This window comes from Alosa alosa, chromosome 21 (assembly GCF_017589495.1).
Source record: "Alosa alosa isolate M-15738 ecotype Scorff River chromosome 21, AALO_Geno_1.1, whole genome shotgun sequence".
Classification (NCBI taxonomy): Eukaryota; Metazoa; Chordata; class Actinopteri; order Clupeiformes; family Clupeidae; genus Alosa; species Alosa alosa.
This window is the reverse complement of record NC_063209.1, coordinates 29729702-29752246: the sequence shown is the minus strand read 5'-3', so window position 1 is coordinate 29752246 and position 22545 is coordinate 29729702. Positions and strand designations below refer to the sequence as shown.

General features: G+C 42.7%; 2 long non-coding RNA genes across 4 annotated transcripts in view; both read right to left on the bottom strand.

Moving 5' to 3' along the window:
- Window positions 1–1646: 1646 nt before the first annotated feature.
- LOC125286952 lies at window positions 1647–13162 on the bottom strand. Its single transcript, XR_007192258.1, has 14 exons — window positions 13124–13162; window positions 12682–12749; window positions 12325–12421; window positions 9243–9310; window positions 8815–8882; window positions 8456–8556; window positions 5803–5870; window positions 5417–5552; window positions 5119–5183; window positions 4686–4816; window positions 3592–3719; window positions 3231–3315; window positions 2876–2943; window positions 1647–2633 (listed from the first exon to the last, which is right to left on the bottom strand). It is a non-coding gene; the product is annotated as an uncharacterized LOC125286952 (long non-coding RNA).
- Window positions 13163–19878: 6716 nt separating this feature from the next.
- The window catches only part of LOC125286955, a 5791-nt gene continuing 3124 nt past the window's right edge, over window positions 19879–22545 (bottom strand). For 2 of the 3 annotated variants that reach the window (XR_007192262.1, XR_007192263.1), the window contains exons 5-8: window positions 21814–21949; window positions 21564–21608; window positions 20142–20248; window positions 19879–19920 (exon numbers count right to left, since the gene is read on the bottom strand). This is a non-coding gene — a long non-coding RNA (uncharacterized LOC125286955). The remainder of the gene's footprint in view (window positions 19921–20141; window positions 20249–21563; window positions 21609–21813; window positions 21950–22545) is intronic. The other variant, XR_007192264.1, reaches the window with a different exon arrangement.

The following is a 22545-nucleotide window of genomic DNA, read 5'->3' as shown; positions in this document are numbered from 1 at the left end:
GACGGAAAAACACTAGACAAGGAACACAAGACAGGATCCTTACACACATACACTCTCCTATCTGCTCAATCTGAAACCTTTTCTTCTCCAAAAAATAACACACACACACACACACACACACACACACACATTCATCTATGATTGAGAGAGTGAAAGAAAAGGTCAGTTTTGATTTATTTTGATTGAGCAAAGGGAAAATTATTTTGCTTCATGGCAAAACCATAGGTGCCTCTCTCTTCTCTCTCTATCTCTCTCTCAAACAAACACACACAAACCTTAACTTTTGCTGGCCAAACCCTCAAGTTGACACAAACCCTGAATGCTGTGACAGTATGGTAGCTAAATGGTCATTAAGTTAAGTGTTAATGATTCAAATTACAAGATAAAACTGTCAAATTAGAAAATAAAACTGTCAAATTACAAGATAAAAATTGTTGCCTAATATCAGATGCATGTAACTGATGTCGCTGCACACTCAAGTGGAGTATCTGATGTCTCTGTGTGTGAGGAGCAATGTGTGTGTGTGTGTTGTACCAGGTTTACCATTTGGCCGTGGCTTGAAGTGAATTGGATCCATTATATGCCCACACATCATATAAAACACACAAAGACACAAATACACACATACACACACAAACAACAGGTAACATGATCATTAAATGTCATTAAGCTACTGATCTCAGTCTTCCAGATAAAGACATGTTGCCTGATGTCAGAGTGAAAAGTTGTCACAGCCCAGGAACAGGGCTAAAAAAGCTGTCCATATCATCACTTCAGGCTTCAGCACCACAACACAAGCTTGTTCACACATGATATTGGTACCTGATGCTGATTGACTCACTTATGAAGGACTCCCTCAGTGCATGAGGTCCAGTTTGCTCTCAGCTTAAACTCCATGTTGCCCAGCATCTGAATCTTAGTAACGCACATTGCTCAGCAGCCAATCACAATCATGACACTCACCTACAAACACAGAGACACAGACAGAGAATACACACACTGTTAATGTGCTAAGTGGATGATGGCGATATGATCATGAAGTAGGCAACTGATAGTTTAAGTTAATAATTAAATGTCAGAAATTCACAACTCTGTTACATCATCATGTAGGCATAACCACAACTCTGTTACATCATGTGTAGTCATAACCACAACTCTGCTGGTGGTTACAACATGATTATCGCTTACGCATACTCACACACCTTTTGTGGCGTCCCAGATGTTCTCCTGCAGCTCCAGAGTGTCCAGAACGAGATCAGAGACCGCAGCTCCTGATTGGTCAACAGGATTTACACACACACACACACACACACACTGTCATGGTTTATGGGGAGAGTCGTTAAATCCAAAAAAGCGAAGGCTGAGGAGACGGCGACGGCGAGACGAGGCAAACTTGAGAAACAGGAATCTTTAATAGAACCGCCAAACCGTTTCACAACATCAATGACCAACAAAGACTGAGGGGAGACAGAGGGTTTAAATACACAGGGGTAACAGGGCACAGGTGGACAATGAAGAAGGTAAAACAAGACAGGTGGAAACCATAATTAACAGACTAACGCGGATCAGGTGAGGGGCGGAGACACGGGCACAGGGAACAGAAACACATGGCAAAACAAACAAAGGAACATATGGCACAGGACACAGGAAGTAAACAAAGCAAACAGGAAGACACAAGAGGAACAGACATGACGGAAAAACACTAGACAAGGAACACAAGACAGGATCCTTACACACACACACTCTCCTATCTGCTCAATCTGAAACCTTTTCTTCTCCAAAAACACACACACACACACACACACATTCATCTATGATTGAGAGAGTGAAAGAAAAGGTCAGTTTTGATTTATTGATTGAGCAAAGGGAAAATTATTTTGCTTCATGGCAACCATAGGTGCCTCTCTCTCTCTTTCTCTCTCTATCTCTCTCTCTCTCTCAAACACACACAAACCTTAACTTTTTGCTGGCCCTTAACCCTCAAGTTGACACAAACCCTGAATGCTGTGACAGTATGGTAGCTAAATGGTCATTAAGTTAAGTGTTAATGATTCAAATTACAAGATAAAACTGTCAAATTAGAAAATAAAACTGTCAAATTACAAGATAAAATTGTTGCCTAATATCAGATGCATGTAACTGATGTCGCTGCACACTGCGTGAGTATCTGAGTGTCTCTGTGTGTGTGAGCAATGTGTGTGTGTGTGTGTTACCTTGTGTTACCATTTGGCCGTAGCTTGAAGTGAATTGGATCCACATATGCCCACACATCATATAAAACACACAAAGACACAAATACACACATACACACACACAACAGGTAACATGATCATTAAATGTCATTAAGCTACTGATCTCAGTCTTCCAGATAAAGACATGTTGCCTGATGTCAGAGTGAAAGTTGTCACTGCCCAGGAACAGGGCTAAAAAGCTGTCCATATCATCACTTCAGGCTTCAGCACCACAACACAAGCTTGTTCACACATGATATTGGTACCTGATGCTGATTGGATCACTTATGAAGGACTCGTGCATGAGGTCCAGTTTGCTCTCCGCTAAACTCCATGTTGCCCAGCATCTGAATCTTAGCAACGGCACATTGCTCAGCAGCCAATCACAATCATGACACTCACCTACAAACACAGAGACACAGACAGAGACACACACACTGTTAATGTGCTAAGTGGATGATGGCGACATGATCATGAAGTAGGCAACTGATAGTTTAAGTTAACAATTAAATGTCAGAAATTCAAAACTCTGTTACATCATCATGTGTAGGCATAACCACAACTCTGTTACATCATCATGTGTAGGCATAACCACAACACTGCTGGTGGTTACAACATGATTATCGTTACGTACACTCACACACCTTTTGTGGCGTCCAGATGTTCTCCTGCAGCTCCAGAGTGTCCAGAACCAGATCAGAGACCGCAGCTCCTGATTGGTCAACAGGATTTGCGCACACACACACACACACACACACACACACACACACACACACACACAGAGAAACACACACCAGGTGACATGATTTTGAAATTGCTTGCTGTTTATTTAGGTTCCCAGATAAATCTTTATTGCCCAAAATCAGATAGAAGTTACTGTCACTGCCCAGAAACAGGGATCAAATCGGTGAGTAAATCATCACTTTTAGGCTCAATCACAACTGCAGCCTTGTTCACACATGACACATTACAGTTTCTCTCACACACACACACACTTACAAATATCTTCTGGTGGTCGAGTCCTCCACACACACTCACTCCAGGTCCACTGCGATGTCCTTAACCTGCACCCTCAACATTCCACCTGCACACACACACACACACACATACGCACTACGCACACACACACACACACACACACACACACGCACACACACACACAAGCAAAGACACACACACAACAAGCAACATGATCATTAAGTGTCCTGCTACTGATCTCAGTCTTCCAGATAAAGACATGTTGCCTGATATCAGAGTGAATGTTGTCACTGCCCAGGAACAGGGCTCAAATGGAGAGACTAAATCATCACTTCAGGCTTCAGCACCACAACACAACCTTGTTCACACATGATATTGGTACCTGATGCTGATTGGATCACTTATGAAGGACTCGTGCATGACGTCCAGTTTGCTCTCCGCTAAACTCCATGTTGCACAGCATCTTGATCTTAGCAACGGCACATTGCCAATCACAATCATGACACTCACCTACACACACACACACACACACATTGTTAATGTGCTAAGTGGATGATGGCGAGCAAAAGTCAGCAACTGATGGTTTAGAATTTAACAATTAAATGTTGTTGTCTAATATCAGATATTCATGGCTGATGTCACTGCCCAGCAAAAGGGCTCAGACCACCTGGTTACATCTTCATGTGTAAGCATAACCACAACTCTGTTACATCATCATGTGTAGGCATAACCAAAACTCTGTTACATCATCATGTGTAGTCATAACCACAACTCTGTTACATCATCATGTGTAAGCATAACCGCAACTCTGTTACATCATCATGTGTAGTAATAACCACAACCCTTACATCATCATGTGTAGTCATAACCACAACTCTGTTACATCATCATGTGTAGTCATAACCACAACTCTGTTACATCATCATGTGTAGTCATAACCACAACTCTGTTACATCATCATGTGTAGTAATAACCACAACTCTGTTACATCATCATGTGTAAGCATAACCGCAACTCTGTTACATCATCATGTGTAGTAATAACCACAACCCTTACATCATCATGTGTAGGCATAACCACAACTCTGTTACATCATCATGTGTAGTCATAACCACAACTCTGTTACATCGTCATGTGTAGGCATAACCACAACTCTGTTACATCATCATGTGTAGTCATAACCACAACTCTGTTACATCATCATGTGTAGTCATAACCACAACTCTTACATCATCATGTGTAGTCATAACCACAACTCTGTTACATCATGATAAGTAGTCATAACCACAACTCTTACATCATCATGTGTAGTCATAACCACAACTCTGTTACATCATCATGTGTAGTCATAACCACAACTCTGTTACATCATCATGTGTAGGCATAACCACAACTCTATTACATCATCATGTGTAGTCATAACCACAACTCTGCCGCCTGGTTACAACATGATTATCGTTTCGTACACTCACACACCTTTTGTGGCGTCCAGATGTTCTCCTGCAGCTCCAGAGTGTCCAGAATCGGATCAGAGACCGCAGCTTCTGATTGGTCGACAGGATTTGGACACACACACACTCTCCCATCTGCTCAACCTGTAACCTTTTCTTCTCCAAAAAATAACACACACACACACAGACACACACACACACATAAGACAGGTAACATGTTTTTAAATTGCTTGATGTTGATTTAGGTTCCCAGATAAAACTTTGTTGGCCAAAATCAGATAGAAGTTACTGTCACCTCCCAGAAACAGGGATCAAAGGGATGCATAAATCATCACTTTTAGGCTCAATCACAACCGCAGCCTTGTTCACACATTACAGTCTCTCTCACACACACACACACACACACACTCACATTCACACACATGTGTTGACTAATATCAGAGTTAATGTCATCTTACCCTGACTTTCTGTTGGCGCACTTCAAGTCCCATCCCATGTCCTTAACTTGCACCCTCTTCTTTTCCTTAACACACACACACACACACACACACACACACACACACACACGCACACAAAACAAGCAACATGATCATTAAGTGTCCTGCTACTGATCTCAGTCTTCCAGATAAAGACATGTTGCCTGATATCAGAGTGAATGTTGTCACTGCCCAGGAACAGGGCTCAAATGGAGAGACTAAATCATCACTTCAGGCTTCAGCACCACAACACAACCTTGTTCACACATGATATTGGTACCTGATGCTGATTGGATCCCTTATGAAGGACTCGTGCATGAGGTCCAGTTTGCTCTCCGCTAAACTCCATGTTGCACAGCATCTTGATCTTAGCAACAGCACATTGCTCAGCAGCCAATCACAATCATGACACTCACCTACAAACACACACACACACACACATTGTTAATGTGCTAAGTAGATGATGGCGACAAAATAATGAAGTAGGTATAACTGATGGTTCAAGTTAACAATTAAATGTTGTTGCCTAATATCAGATCAGACATCATGGCTGATGTCACTGCCCAGCAAAAGGGCTCAGATCCAAACTCTTATCATCATGTGTAGGCATAACCACAACTCTGCCGCCTGGTTACAACATGATTATCGTTACGTACACTCACACACCTTTTGTGGCGTCCAGATGTTCTCACGCAGCTCCATAGTGTCCAGAACCAGATCAGAGACCGCAGCTCCTGATTGCTCAACAGGATTTGCGCCACACAGACACACACACAACAGGTGATTTTAAAATGTCTTGATGTTGATTAAGGTCTCCAGATAAAACTTTGTTGCCCAAAACTAAGTGGAATTTACTGTCACGGCCCAAAACCAGAGATCAAACTGATGTGGAAATCATCACTTTTCAGCTCAATCACAACTGCAGCCTTGTACACATATGACCCATTACAGTGTCAGACACACACAAAACACAGACACACTCACAGAACACAAAAACACACTCACTCACTCTCTCTCTCTCTCTCTCTCTCTTTCTCTCTCACATACACACAGTGCAGTGAGATTTTCAAATGCACGCTTGGTGCCGCTCATCGAATTGGGCCATTACATTATTCGTGGCCAGACCCATAATATTATGGATTTGAGTCTGGAATCTCCATGCTAGCATTCAGGGACATTACTGATGTTGTTGAATATAATTGTCTAGGCGTAGCCTATGACATTGTAATATGATTTACATTGTGATGGAATCCTGAGGCAGTAACATGTGAATCTCCAGCTTTTATTATTACTGTACTATCCCCGGCCCAATTCCCATGAAACGTGGGAAAAATGGGCCAGAGGAACCCATTACACTTCCCAGTTTCACTTTAAATACATTTGAAAGACATGTGTCTTGGCAGCAAACAAACATTTATTTTGTATATTTTAATCAAGCGCCCGCTCCGGTTGACTGCGTTAGCAAAGTAGGCCTAATGCTTGTGGGCTGTAGGCCTAATGCTCTGGTTCTCTGGACGTGTTTTGTGAATGTCTAACTTTCGTGTAGTTTGCAGCACAATGATAAACATTTGCCAATCATTAATGACAGATCTACCGACTTATTGCGGTTCACGTCAGCCACAGAACAGTGGGGGGCATATCTTTTGGTACGATAATATACCGCATACCGTCGCATCCTTAGTTCACACATCAGTGTTTCCCCTACAGTGTATTTAACAGCGGCGCAGCGCCGCCGCTGCAACATAATATCACGAGATTCACTTAACACACTGTAAAAGCACAACGGCCAACGTCATCTCGAAATTGTTTTCTGAAAGTCTTGAGTAAGTTAAGTGCATCAAATCCGCACTTAGCCTCTCATTATTCAGGACATATATGCGGCATGATGTGTCAGGTGATTACAAGCCCAAAGACAAGTCTGCAGCCCATATGGCTAGCCTACGTTCTGAACACGGTTACATTGTTTAGCTATCCGACTGATGGGGTCTTGCTCCGACACAGTGTAGCCTATGGTGTCATCGTTCACTTGTAGGTTACACAATAAATAGCCTACTAATAGGCCTGGTGACAATAAAAAATGATATTAGTTATATTTCATCACGAAGCTGTTTGTATGCCGTGAATTCGCTTGTAGCCTATGCCATATGTTAAGCTTGAGCAATTCCTCTGATCCAAAGCCTGCTTTGACACATTGACACTAATGTGAAACATGCATCCTCCTCTCCTAGCCTACATCAAATAAAAGAAACCAATTCATGATTACCGAAATGAATTTAACATGGGGGAAAAAAAGTTTGTTGCGATTTAGCCTACTGTTGTGATGCGGTTCTTTCTGCTGATTGGATTTACGTCGGTGTCGTCAACTCTGAGAACTCTTGCTCCGGCTGACAATTTTATCCAGAGAGCTGATTTCCCAAAGATGAGCCTCCATCAACATTCAACGACAAATTATTAAAACGTAAGTAATGCAATAGAGTAAACCAATGTGCTACAAGGTGTATGGCCTTAACGTTAATTGTAGCCTAGACTTGTAACGTTAGCGTAGGGCTACATGTAATGTTTGCATGGGAAAGCTAGGCGAACACAGTCTAGGCCTGTTTAAACTTTCTGATAGTTAAAGGAAATATGAGCATATGTTGGCATATACGTATAGCCTAAATTCTGTCCACTTAGCTATAATAGGCTATCACAAACAGACCTTTTCTACGTTTATGCATTAGACATAGGAGCCTACATTCTCTTATCAGAAAGACGTGTTCTCATAACTTCAGCGTTCTCTTGACGGTGAGACGAACGGTCGCACTTCAATCAAGTAGCCTAGGTCCTTTTCGAGTTAATTGTGAGTGAGTTTTATGGTAACTGGGAGTGATGTAGAAGAAAAGTGAGTATTTACTTTTTTATACGTGGGTTTGTTGTTTTGGGACTGAGAAATAGACTACAAGGAGAGCATCTGGCTACGTGCATGCGTGTCAGCATTAATGGCCCCCCAACAATTCAATTCAATTCAATTACCAAAGAGCCTTAGAGATGTTCTTTGAAAAGCCGAGAAAAATTAAGTGCTCGCAGATTGGGTGTGGCCTTTGCCATTAAGACAAATTTAAATAAATGTAAATAATCTTTTTCTGGGTTGTGCCATTTCATTTTTCTTCTATCATTTTTAACCAATAATGTAAAAGAAAGCTGAAAATGTCCACAAAAGAAACACGAAGGTATGATATAAAAAAAATATTTTTTTTTTTTAAAAAAAAAATAACCCCCAAAGTAATAGCACCGCTGCTGGAAAAATTTCTAGGGGAAACACTGCACATGATATTCATACCTGTCGATTTGACTTATGAAGGATGTGGTTGAGGCCTTCTTCTCTTCTTCAAAAGCAAAGACACACACACTCACACACACCCTCTTCTTCTTCTCCAAAGGCTACACACACACACAATCACACACACAAACACACACACACACACATAAACACATTATTCATGTGCTAAGTAGTCTTTGATCATTAGGTCAGCAACTGATGGTTCAAATTGAAGAATAAATGTTGTTGCCTAATATCAGATATTCATGGCTGATGTCACTGCCCAGCAAAAGGGCTCAGAGTGATGGTTACATCATCATTTCTAGGCACAACTCTGCCGCCTGGTTACAACATGATTATCGTTACGTACACTCACACACCTTTAGTGGCGTCCAGATGTTCTCCTGCAGCTCCAGAGGGTCCAGAACCGGATCAGAGACCACAGCTCCTGATTGGTCAACAGGATTTGCACACACACACACACACACAAACACAGACACACAGAGAAACACACGACAGGTGACATGATTTTGAAATTGCTTGCTGCTGATTTAGGTTCCCAGATAAATCTTTATTGCCCAAAATCAGATAGAAGTTACTGTCATTACCCAGAAACAGGGATCAAATTGAGTTAGCAAATCATCACTTTTAGGCTCAATCACAACTGCAGCCTTATTCAAACGACACATCACAAACTCTCACACACACACACACACACACACACACACACAAACACACACACACACATTGTTAACCACAACTCTGCCGCCTTGTTACAACATGATTATCGTTACGTACACTCACACACCTTTTGTGGCGTCCAGATGTTCTCCTGCAGCTCCAAAGTGTCCAGAACCGGATCAGAGACTGCAGCTCCTGATTGGTCAACAGGATTTGCACAATCACACACAACCACAAAACAAGTGACATGATTTAGGTTCCCAGATAAAACTTTGTTGCCCAAAATTAAGTGGAAGTTACTGTCACGGCCCAAAACCAGAGATCAAACTGATGTGGAAATCATCGCTTTTCAGCTCAATCACAACTGCAGCCTTGTACACACATGACCCAGTACAGTCACACACACACACAAAACACACACACACACACACACACACACACACACTCACACACACACACTCACAGAACACACAAACACACTCACTCACTCACTCTCTCTCTCTTTCTCTCTCACATACACACAGTGCAGTGAGATTTTCAAATGCATGCTTGGTGCAGCTCCTCGAGTTGGGCCATTACATTATTCGTGGCCAGACCCATAGTATTTCGGGTTTGGGTCTGGAATCTCCATGCTAGCGTGCAGGGCCATTACTGATGTTGTTGAATATAACTGTCTAGGCGTAGCCTATGACATTGTAATATGATTTACATTGTGATGGAATCCTGAGGCAGTAACATGTGAATCTCCAGCTTTTATTATTACTGTACTATCCCCAGCCCAATTCCCATGAAACGTGGGAAAAATGGGCCAGAGGAACCCATTACACTTCCTAGTTTCACTTTAAATACATTTGAAAGACATGTGTCTTGGCAGCAAACAACGTTTACTTTGTATATTTTAATCACAAATTGTTGTCGACAAGCGACGAATCCGGCTGTTCGATAGGCTGCATCCTGTTAAACTTAGAAGCGCCCGCTCCGGTTGACTGCATTAGCAAAGTAGGCCTAATGCTTGTGGGCTGTAGGCCTAATGCTTGTGGGCTGTAGGCCTAATGCTTGTATTAGTTTAAACTTTACACTCTTCAGTTTGTACTAAAATTCTAAATATTCCCTTATAGTGGATGACAGACGGTGGCACCTTTTCAAAATTAGTATCTCTGTCTCTCGCTAAGCTCAGTCTGATCACGTTGGAACAGTCAGCTGTTTGTCAAACTCATTTGCATACAGAGCGCATCAACCTATTGGTGCTTCGCTACATTAGAAGGGAAGCACTGATAGGCTAGCCTAGAAATGTAGACACACCCTAGTAGCAGCAAATGTAATTTGCAGCCAGGGTAGTCTAGCAACTCTCCTTTGGCTTGCGAGCTGGAAAAAACAATCTTCAGACAGGCCAATCACATCATGTAAAGAGTCGGTGGGCGGGCTTTAAGTGCCCATATTTTGACTATTTTTTGACAAGTTAAAATAGTTCTTTGAGTTTCAGAAAACATGTTTCTGAAGTTGTTTGGTGGAAATAGCGTGTATAGAGTCGGAGGGCAGGCTTAACATAATGATGGCAGAGTTGCGACGGTTTCTCGTGAATTCCCTGCTACTTGAAAACAAAGAAGATAGATGCTGCAGCTGGCAAACAGTGGTCTTTGGCCGCGACTCGAGTTATGTTTTTTTTTAAGTTGGCAAAAGTTTGATCTACCAACTAGCTCCGCTGGTGGGAAAACGCATTGGACTTTTGGTTGTAGCGTTATCCTATTGCGTGCAGTAGGGGTGGGCGATATATATAGTCTGCAATAATATTGTGATTGTTGTTTTAACGATGTGCAAATTGACATTATCGAGTATTTAAATGACTTATAGGGAAAAACAGTCGAAATCACGCATTAAAGACTCATACATTCCCAGGAGGTGTATGCGGGAGAAGCCCCTGGCTGCAGCAGAGCAAGTGTCACGTGATCACTAGTGGGTCACAACGTTGTCCCACGCAGCCTAATGTTTATTTTGTGCAGGGACAGTAGCCTACTTGGGATTTTATGCGGCTACTTCTGTTCAAGTAGCATTGATGATGAGACAGTCACGTTTTTTCCTCCACGGTATTATATGGAGAGAAAACATTAGCCTTTGAGTATTGTAATAGTCAGTTGTAAACAAAGAACTATTCATGTAACTCTATTGTAAATGGACTGAAGTTTGCTCTAAATATCTATGTTTGCTGATTATGCTAACCGTTAGCACCTCTATGGGATTTTTCATATACATTAGCCATAAGCTAATGCATTAGTTTCTATTCTGTAACTTGGAATGCTAGCCTACATGATTGCTCTTAAACAACATCGAAGGAAATAACTGAGATGTACTTTGTTGGTCTGCTTAATTTTACAGTGAATCCTATGTAAAGGTTTGAAAGGAACTTCAGCATCAGACTTTTTCTTGGGAAACTGTTAGGCCTATTCATCTTCTCTAATGTAGCTGGCTAGACCATGTCATTGCCACACACACAAGTGGGGGCAGAATTGGAAATGTGTCATAGAGTGACAATGCATTGGTTTGGTTAAAGAGTCACAGGTTAGGTTATTGGTTATTATTGTAATGATGCTATTCATAAATAATGAGCTGTAAAGTAACTCAGACAAAAACATTTTTTTAAAGGATATCGACTAATTATCGTTATCGTCAAAATCACAAAAAATAGAGATATTATTTTTTGTCCATATTGCCCACCCCTAGCGTGCAGAGGGGATTTAAACAACCGTTTATCCCGCCCCTCGGATTGAGCCCAGCCATTGGTGAGTTCCCAGACCCAACATCTTGATGCTTGTCAGGCTACTGATAGGCTGCAGAGGTGAGAGGGCCCAGGCTCTGGTTCTGATAGGCTGCAGAGGTAAGAGGGCCCATGCTCTGGTTCTGATAGGCTGCAGGCAGAGGTGAGAGGGCCCATGCTCTGGTTCTGATAGGCTGCAGAGGTGAGAGGGCCCATGCTCTGGTTCTGATAGGCTGCAGAGGTGAGAGGGCCCATGCTCTGGTTCTCTGGACGTGTTTTGTTTATGTCTAACTTTCGTGTAGTTTGCAGCACAATGATAAAAGTTTGCAAATCATTAATGACAGATCTACCGACTTATTGTGGTTCACGTCAGCCACAGAACAGTGGGGGGCATATCTTTTGGTACGATAATATACCGTATACCGTTGCATCCTTAGTACACACATGATATTCATACCTGTCGATTTGACTTATGAAGGATGTGGTTGAGGCCTTCTTCTCTTCTTCAAAAGCAAAGACACACACACACACACCCTCTTCTTCTTCTCCAAAGGCTACACACACACACAATCACACACACAAACACACACACACACACACATAAACACATTATTCATGTGCTAAGTAGTCATTGATCATTAGGTCAGCAACTGATGGTTCAAATTGAAGAACAAAATTTGGTGCCTAATATCAGATATTCATGGCTGATGTCACTGCCCAGCAAAAGGGCTCAGAGTGATGGTTACATCATCATTTCTAGGCACAACTCTGCTGCCTGGTTACAACATGATTATCGTTACGTACACTCACACACCTTTTGTGGCGTCCAGATGTTCTCACGCAACTCCAGAGTGTCCAGAACCGGATCAGAGACCGCAGGTCCTGATTGGTCAACAGGATTTGCACACACACACACACACACACACACACACACAGAGAAACACACAACAGGTGACATGATTTTGAAATTGCTTGCTGTTTATTTAGGTTCCCAGATAAATCTTTATTGCCCAAAATCAGATAGAAGTTACTGTCATTACCCAGAAACAGGGATCAAATTGAGTTAGCAAATCATCACTTTTAGGCTCAATCACAACTGCAGCCTTATTCAAACGACACATCACAAACTCTCTCACACACACACACACACACACACACAAACACACACACACACACACAGGGATACACACACACATTGTTAACCACAACTCTGCCGCCTTGTTACAACATGATTATCATTACGTACACTCACACACCTTTTGTGGCGTCCAGATCTTCTCCTGCAGCTCCTGATTGGTCAACAGGATTTGCACACACACACACACACACAAACACAGACACACAGAGAAACACACGACAGGTGACATGATTTTGAAATTTCTGGATGTTGATTTAGGTTCCACGATAAAACTTTGTTGGCCAAAATCAGATAGAAGTTACTGTCACTGCCCAGAAACAGGGATCAAATGGAGGTGTAAATCATCACTTTCAGGCTCAATCACAACTGCAGCCTTGTTCACACACGACACATTACAGTATCTCTCTCTCTCTCTCTCTCACACACACACCCTTTGTGGCAACTTTTTGCTGGCCTTAAGTTGACACACACATCCCGAATGCTGTGATAGTATGGTGGCTAAACGGTCATTAAATGATAATTCTGAGGGGACAGACAGCTGTTTATGGAGGAAGAGGATCTGAGGGTGCGGGAGAGGAAGTGGGGACATGGAGGATATCAGACACATGTGGGGAGGCCAGATTGTGGATGGAGGATATCACATATGGGAGGCCAGGTTGTGGATGGAGGATATCAGACACATATGGGGAGGCCAGGTTGTGGATGGAGGATATCACATATGGGGGAGGCCAGGTTGTGGATGGAGGATATCAGACACATATGGGGAGGCCAGGTTGTGGATGGAGGATATCACATATGGGGAGGCCAGGTTGTGGATGGAGGATATCAGACACATATGGGGAGGCCAGGTTGTGGATGGAGGATATCACATATGGGGAGGCCAGGTTGTGGATGGAGGATATCAGACACATATGGGGAGGCCAGGTTGTGGATGGAGGATATCACATATGGGGAGGCCAGGTTGTGGATGGAGGATATCAGACACATATGGGGAGGCCAGGTTGTGGATGGAGGATATCACATATGGGGAGGCCAGGTTTGTGGATGGAGGATATCACATATGGGGAGGCCAGGTTTGTGGATGGAGGATATCAGACACATATGGGGAGGCCAGGTTGTGGATGGAGGATATCACATATGGGGAGGCCAGGTTGTGGATGGAGGATATCAGACACATATGGGGAGGCCAGGTTGTGGATGGAGGATATCACATATGGGGAGGCCAGGTTGTGGATGGAGGATATCAGACACATACTCAATGCACATCGCATACTTAATGATCACCACTGTGATCACTGTGGATTATTCTCAATTTTCAAGAGGGAAATGAATATGAAATTGTTTCTTGTTTCATTTATTGAATTATTTATTTTAAAAGGTCTCGATGCAGATTTAAATCACTGGCAAAGGTTTCTCAGTGTCTATAGCTCTGGTGGGAATGAAGAGGCTTGAAAAGCAACAACTTGGTGGTGCTTCCATGTCATCGTCGTCATCAGATTCTTCTGCTCTAGAGGCACCTGTGGGCTTGGCAGGTGTAGCTTTAGCTTGGGTTGCCTTTTAGTGGGTCGGGCTTCTTCCTCAGAATCATCATCATCACTGCCATCTTCATCCCCATCAGACTCCTATGCCCTCTTCACTAGACCTGCTGGTTTTCCTGATTTTGGTTCTTTGACAAATACTTTGGCTGCTTTCTTAGGATGAACCTCTTCCTCTCACTCTTTCAATAACTTCAACCGCCCTCAAACAGTGTGTCCAAACAGGAGTTCAGATGGACTGAAGCCCTCGAACAGTGTGTCCAAACAGGACTTTAGTGAGGTTGATGGAATACCCTCTTGGCTGTATACAGCAGTGTTGGGGAAGTTACTCATCATTGTCATCAATGTCTGGCAGGAACTCAAGTGGTCTTCCAAGAAATATAGACTGGACAGCCACGATGTAAAAGGCATTTTCAAATCACCCACCTGGCTCTGGAGTGGTGGTAATGGTAAACCTGTTTGTCACTTGTCTCAATTTTATCATTGTCAGACTCTTCTGCTTTTTTTTGACTAGACCTGCTGGCTTTAGCAGGAGCCTTCTTGGGTGGTGGTGCATCTACGTTGGGCTTGGCAGGTGTAGCTTTAGCTGGGGTGTCTGCCTTCTTAATGGGCTTCTTCCTTTGAATCATCATCATTATCGTCGTCGTCATTATGGTAAATTTGGGAAACAAAGGGATTTTTCATATATCAAAATAGAAAAAAATAATCTTTTTTGCAGGCACAAGGCTTTGTGCTGGAGCTAGAGAGATGAAACTTTGCACACTGTATGTGGGTCATGTGCCGAAGATCTGACCCGAGTTTCAGCCTCCTAGCTCCATGTTAACCCCCACTTTTCTACCTCTGAAGTGTGAGTGCTCAACTTTTTGTATATTTTTCCTCCTGAGTGTCTCAGAGACGCCAGCTTTGGATCATTTGTTGAGGGCCTTGAGGTGGTGCTGGGCATCTTGGTCCCGACCCTCTAGCACCTAGCGTTACAGCGTGGGAAGAGGGAAACCTTGTACAATTCTGACCATTTATCTCCTTCCTGGAATGAGCCACCAACTCCAAACTGGGTCCAGCGTGTTTGGGACTTCTTATTGTATAACATTGGACCAAGGCAAGTGTGTTTTTTGGCTAACAATATTTTTGATGCAGAATGTTTCCCAAATACACTTGGTGAAATTGCAGAATGTTTCCCAAATACCCTTGGTGAATGTTGAAGGGTTGTTGAATGTTGAAGGTGTTAACACTCAGGAGGACGCAGAGGAGTAAGTACTCGATAAACTAGAAGGCACGGTATAAATAGGCCTGAGATCCACCACTAACATTGGCACATACCAACTCAAAAACAAATGACACGGGTGTTCCAGGTAGCCAACATGAAAAAGCTAATACAGCTATTATTAATTAATCTATTGCACTAGATATGAATATAAAACATAATGCGCCGCCTTGCTCTCTTTGACATAGTCAAAATGTGTATTAAACAGCAAATATTATAAATACCCTAAAGTTTGAATCACTTCCGGTTGACCCGGAGGTTTCACTGACATTTAAACAGAACAGTCGCAGCACACATTCTTTTATACAAACAAGACGAGACAAGACAAAACACCGGTAAGACAAACATACCGCTGTGATAACACATGTATCTATTAAGCTAAATAAACGGAAGCGTTAAGACAAAGACATTTGTGTTGCGTGGTTATTTCAACAGAATATGTGACGTGAATAGTAAATGATTGTAAACAGTAAGCGATGTAATGATAGTGGTTGGTAGCATGCAATAAATCACCGTAGTGTTTGATGGTATGTCGACTAGTTAAACAGCTACGGGATTACGGCAGAGGTGTATGATGAATGACAATGTTAACTAATGATTTTAAAACAGTATGGAAGTGAACTGAACACATAGACACGTCAGACAAACACACACAGGTAACAATTACACTCAGTCCGTCTGTATACTAAAGGTAGCGCTTCACTACCGTGACGGTGGGTATGCACCGGTCACAGTGAAATTGCAGAATGTTTCCGACATACACATTGGGAAATTTCGGAAAACATTCTGCAATTTCCCCATGGGTATTTGGGAAACATTCTGCAACCTGTTGGACTTAGTCTCTGCAAGGCTCCAGCTCTCCAACATGGTAGGACTTAGTCTCTGGAAGGCTCCAGCCCTCCAGCTCTCCAACATGGTAGGGAGACTCTGAAAGGCTCTCCCCTCCAATCTCCTCTTCTCCTGGGAAGTCTCTTGTAGGCTCTGGATCTGGGAGACTCTAGACCTCCAGGCCTTGTCTCTGCAAGGCTCTCCCCCTCCACCCCTTCCCCTCCACCCTCTTCCCCTCATTTATACAAACAACCGGCAGTTAAGTGCTGAACAATCAAAGTGCTGAACAATTAAAGTGCTGCAGTGCAGTGAACAAGGGGTGTGGGTGGTGTGGGGGCTGAACAGGGGGATTGGGGCTAGATGAACTTGGGTGTTGGGAGGGAGGGTTCTGAACAGGGGGATTGGGGCTTAATGAACTTGGGTGTTGGGAGGGAGGGTTCTGAACAGGGGGATTGGGGCTAGATGAACTTGGGTGTTGGGAGGGAGGATTCTGAACAGGGGGATTGGGGCTAGATGAACTTGGGTGTTGGGAGGGAGAGTTCTGAACAGGGGGATTGGGGCTTGGTGCCCTCGGTCCTCTGAGTCCTCTATGCCTGGTGTCCTGGGTCCTCAGAGTCCTCTGCCTGACATGGTGGTACATCCACGCCATCGTCGTCATCCGTGGGACCTGTGGGCTTGGCAGGTGTAGCTTTAGCTGGGGTGTCTGCCTTCTTAATGGGCGGGGCTTCTTCTTCAGAATCATCATCTTCATCTTCATCATACTCCTGATTTTGGTACTTTAGTAAATACTGCTACGTCTACGGCTGCTTTCTTAGGAGACACCTCTTCCTCTTCCTCTTCCTCTTTCACTAACTTCAACAGCCCTCAAACAGGAGTTCAGATGGACTGAAGCCTAATGACTCCTGTACCTCTTCACACACAGCAAACAAGGCAAAGGGAATCCCTTCATCCCAGTCACACTCCAATCTGTTCCATGAAGGCATGTTGTTTTCCATGGTTTCCCATATTGGCAATGGATATTGTAATAGATAATGGCAATCGATACTCTAATAACATGAATTCAGCTCTGGCATCCAGGTATTCCTTCTCCAGACAGGAATTCTCTTGAATTGCTTTCAGCAAAGAGGATACCAGACTTTTGAATGTCTCTCAGAAATGGGTTAAATCAATGATTTTGCACAAAGTGAATATTGACACAAAGTGAATATTACTACTACACATTAATATACTGACAATTAATTAGCCTGACATATGGGTATCCATATATTTCTCTACAAGACATGCCCATTCAAGCTCTTTCTTCATATGATAACCTCTGCTAAATGGATGCTCATCAGCTGAACCACAAAGATATTTTTTCAACGTTGCAGTTGGAAAAACGTATCGGTCTACAAGCCAGTTCAGTTAACAAGTAAGATGAAGTGCAATATGATGCATTCAATCAGATTATGTCTGCAAACGACCATTAGCTACGGTCACCACCATAAGTTACTCAACCGATCACAGCTGTCTGGCTACGTTATCCTGCCGTCCTAGCCAGGCTACCTTAACTGTTGATATTCCCTCCTAAGTTCTTGAAATTAGCCTACATGTCAGCAATCAGGAAAAGAAATTACGCTGCCTGTGCCCACCTACCTCCTTAAAGTTTGGTTTTAACCAGGCTAGAAAGAAAAAGGCCAAGGCTACTCACATGAATATGCTATCCAACTCCCTTTGAAATCGCCATCTCTTGAAAAGTAATGCGACAGTTGTGTTATTGCTTGTTAGCCGGTGGGTGAACAAATTATATAAAATTGGAGATGGACGAGGCAGGCAAAGGCTATATGGGCCTGTACCCTCCTATCACATTTTTGACTAGTCTTATAATAAATTAATATTGAGTTTGACAGATGCCGCAATTAATTAATTGACAACGTTTCCTTTGCACTGTAGCCTGAATGTTGTTCTTAGGATAAGTGTCCTCTAAATGTGTCCGCTAAATCGATGTAAACATGCTAAATGATAGGGAAAAAAAAAATGTAATCCTTTTAGTTTGGAAGGACTTGCAAAATTGTATATATTTTTAATAATTTGAATGGATTGATGATTGCTCTCACTCAGTTAGCCTACATCATATTATTGCAGCCTATATATTAAATGTAATACGTTGATCTGAAAGGATGCTTGAGTTAGAAAGATCAGTAGGCCTACTTGGGCTCATGACGTAACAGGGCGTTCTTTTGGGCTAGACCGTCCCATTTAAAAAAACGTTGGTCCAGCCAGGTCCGGTCTATGCGGTCACAGAAGACCAGTGCTAGGTAGCACAAATGCTCTGAAGCATCTTGCCCCTGAAATGAGACACGCTCCATGTGACCCTACTGTAGTTCTACAGACCTTTGTAAAAGTGGTGTGGCTCCTTTAAGAGTTTAGAGCGAGCGGCCTCCTAGCAAAAGAGAGAAGATGCTTCTGCCGTCTACTGATTGCTGCCAAAACAGAGTTAGTGATGCATTGTCTATTGGCCATTGAATAAAGTGGTGATTTTTCGCACATGTCTTGCATCTGCCTGTTGCTCATGACTTCGGATACAGTAGAAGTGAATTGGGCGCTGACTTTTGTCTTGGAGCATATAATTATAAATGATCCGACTAACGTGTGTGATAACAAAACACTATGCAAACAAATCACATTTATCTACTCAAACGGAAACCCTACGAACACAGAGTTTGTTTTGTATGCTAGGCTACTTATCCATAACTAGCGCCAAGTACAGAGCTACACTACACCAGCGACGCACAACAACTAGGCTACACTCACGCATACTTAAAACAGAACACCATACGTGCGAGGGTTTTAGCTGCAGTCATGTTCTTTTTATTTCAAGTACAAGACTGAAATAAGCGTCGCGTAGGCTTCATGACAATGTAGAGGCTACAATAATTTAGGGGTAACTAAGTATCGGTGGGTGGTATTGGGGAATCTTTATGAGTACGAGTATATGGGCCTAGTATCGGCCCGATCCCCGATGCCAGTATCGTATCGGGCCATCGCTAATCTGCCCACAGCTTGAAGTGAGCTGGATCCGTGCATATACCCACACCATACACACCAGACACAGAGACACACACACACACAGAGACACACACACACACACACACACACACAGACACACACACACACACACACACACACACACACACACACACACACACAGATACACACAGACACAGATACACACACACAGACACAGATACACACACAGACACTTACCCTGGCCTTCTGTTGGTCAAGTCTGAGCCCCACAGTTCTCAGAATCTGACACACACACAAAAACACACACACACACACACACAACAGGTAACATGATCATTAAATGCCATTAAGCTACTGATCTCAGTCTTCCAGATAAAGACATGTTGCCTGATATCAGAGTGAATGTTGTCACTGCCCAGGAACAGGGCTCAAATGGAGAGACTAAATCATCACTTCAGGCTTCAGCACCACAACACAACCTTGTTCACACATGATATTGGTACCTGATGCTGATTGGATCACTTATGAAGGACTCGTGCATGAGGTCCAGTTTGCTCTCCGCTAAACTCCATGTTGCACAGCATCTTGATCTTAGCAACGGCACATTGCTCTGGGAGAGACAGCAGCCAATCACAATCATTACACTCACCTACAAACACACACACACACATTGTTAATGTGCTAAGTGGATGATGGCGACATGATCATGAAGTCAGCAACTGATGGTTCAAGATAACAATTAAATGTTGTTGCCTACTATCAGATATGCATGGCTGATGTCACTGCCCAGCAAAAGGGCTCAGACGGCCTGGTTACATCATCATGTGTAGGCATAACCACAACTCTGTTACATCATCATGTGTAGGTATAACCACAACTCTGTTACAGGCATGTTGCAGGGGCTGCTAAAAACACAGAGAAACGCACTGAAAACTCGGCCAATCACAGCATTTTTGACGATGGGTCCTGTCTCGACTTTCTGACTCGTTTTGAATTCTTGAATTTCCCCTTGGGGATCAATAAAGTATCTATCTATCTATCTATCTATCTATCTATCTGAATTGCCTTTGACTTGCTGGCTATGGGCATGCACAAACATGTCCTTAAAACAACCCTTAACGTTCGTTTTTAAAACTGTGCAACTCACTGAGTGGTTAGTGGTGGTGTTCATTGATTATTAAAAGAAATATATCAGTGCAATGTATGATTTCAATCCGTGTTATTTTCAGATACCTCACAACCGTGTATAAACTTCCGCTCAATATTTGAGTCTGAAGCATAGGCAGTAAAAGAAGGTCTCGCGGGGGAAAGACTACAACCGTAAACAGACCCCCTTTCCATTTCCGGTAGCACAGTGATATCAAGGAGCAATGAGTCTTCCAGCAGAAATCAATGGGATTTTACAAAATGACAAATAAAAAACGACAGAAACTGTATTTCGCTACGCTACTTGTTTTGGAAGATCAACAAACATCACTAACCAAACAGTGAGTTGCACAGTTTTAAAAATGAACGCTTAAGGGTTGTTTTAAAGGACATGTTTGTGCATGTCTATAGCAGCCAGCCAAAGGCGATTCAAAACGAGTCAAAAAGTCGAGACAGGACCCATCGTCAAAATTTCGGTGTCCACTACTCTAGTTCATCCAAAACAAACCAGAAAAGGGACTCAAAGTGCTAAATACCAGAATTTTCCTTTAAGTTAAGTGTTAATGATTCAAATTACAAGATAAAACTGTCAAATTAGAAGACAAAAACTGTCAAATTACAAGATTAAATTGTTGCCTAATATCAGATGCATGTGACTGATGTCGCTGCAAACTGTGTGAGTATCTGAGAGTCTCTGTTTGTGAGTGTGTGAGTAATATGTGAGTGTGGGGTGGGGGTAATGTGTGTGTGTGTGTGTGTGTGTGTGTGTGTACACTTACCCTGGCATTCTGTTGGTGGAGTCTGGGCCCCACAGTTCTCAGAATCTGACACACACACACAACAAGCAACATGATCATTAAATGTCATTAAGCTACTGATCTAAGTCCTCCAGGTAAAGAAATGTTGCCTGATGTCAGAGTGAAAGGTTACTGTCAATGCCCAGGAACAGGGCTCAAAGAGTGGTTGTCCAAATCATCACTTCAGGCTTCAGCACCACAACACAACCTTGTTCACACATGATATTGGTACCTGATGCTGATTGGATCACTTATGAAGGACTCGTGCATGACGTCCAGTTTGCTCTCCGCTAAACTCCATGTTGCACAGCATCTTGATCTTAGCAACAGCACATTGCTCAGCAGCCAATCACAATCATGACACTCACCTGCAAACACACACACACACATACAGAGACACACACACACATTGTTACTGTACTAAGTGGATGATGGCGGCTTGATCATTAGGTTGTCAACTGATGGTTCAAGTTAACAATTAAATGTTGTTGCCTAATCAGATATTCATGGCTGATGTCACTGCCCAGCAAAAGGGCTCAGAAGGGGTATTACATCATCATGTGTAGGCACAACCACAACTCTGTTACATCATCATGTGTAGGCATAACCACAACTCTGTTACATTATCATGTGTAGGCATAACCACAACTCTGTTACATCAGTGTTTCCCCTAGAAATTTATAATACTAGAAAGTAATAATACATTATTGGTTAAAAAATGAAATGGCACAACCCAGAAAAAGATTATTTACAATTTATTTAAAATTGTCTTAATGGCAAAGACCACACCCAATCTGCGAGCACTTAATTTTTCTGGGCTTTTCAAAGAACATCTCTAAGGCTCTTTGGTAATTGAATTGAATTGTGGGGGGGCCATTAATGCTGACACGCATGCACGTAGCCAGATGCTCTCCTTGTAGTCTATTTCTCAGTCCCAAAACAACAAACCCACGTATAAAAAAGT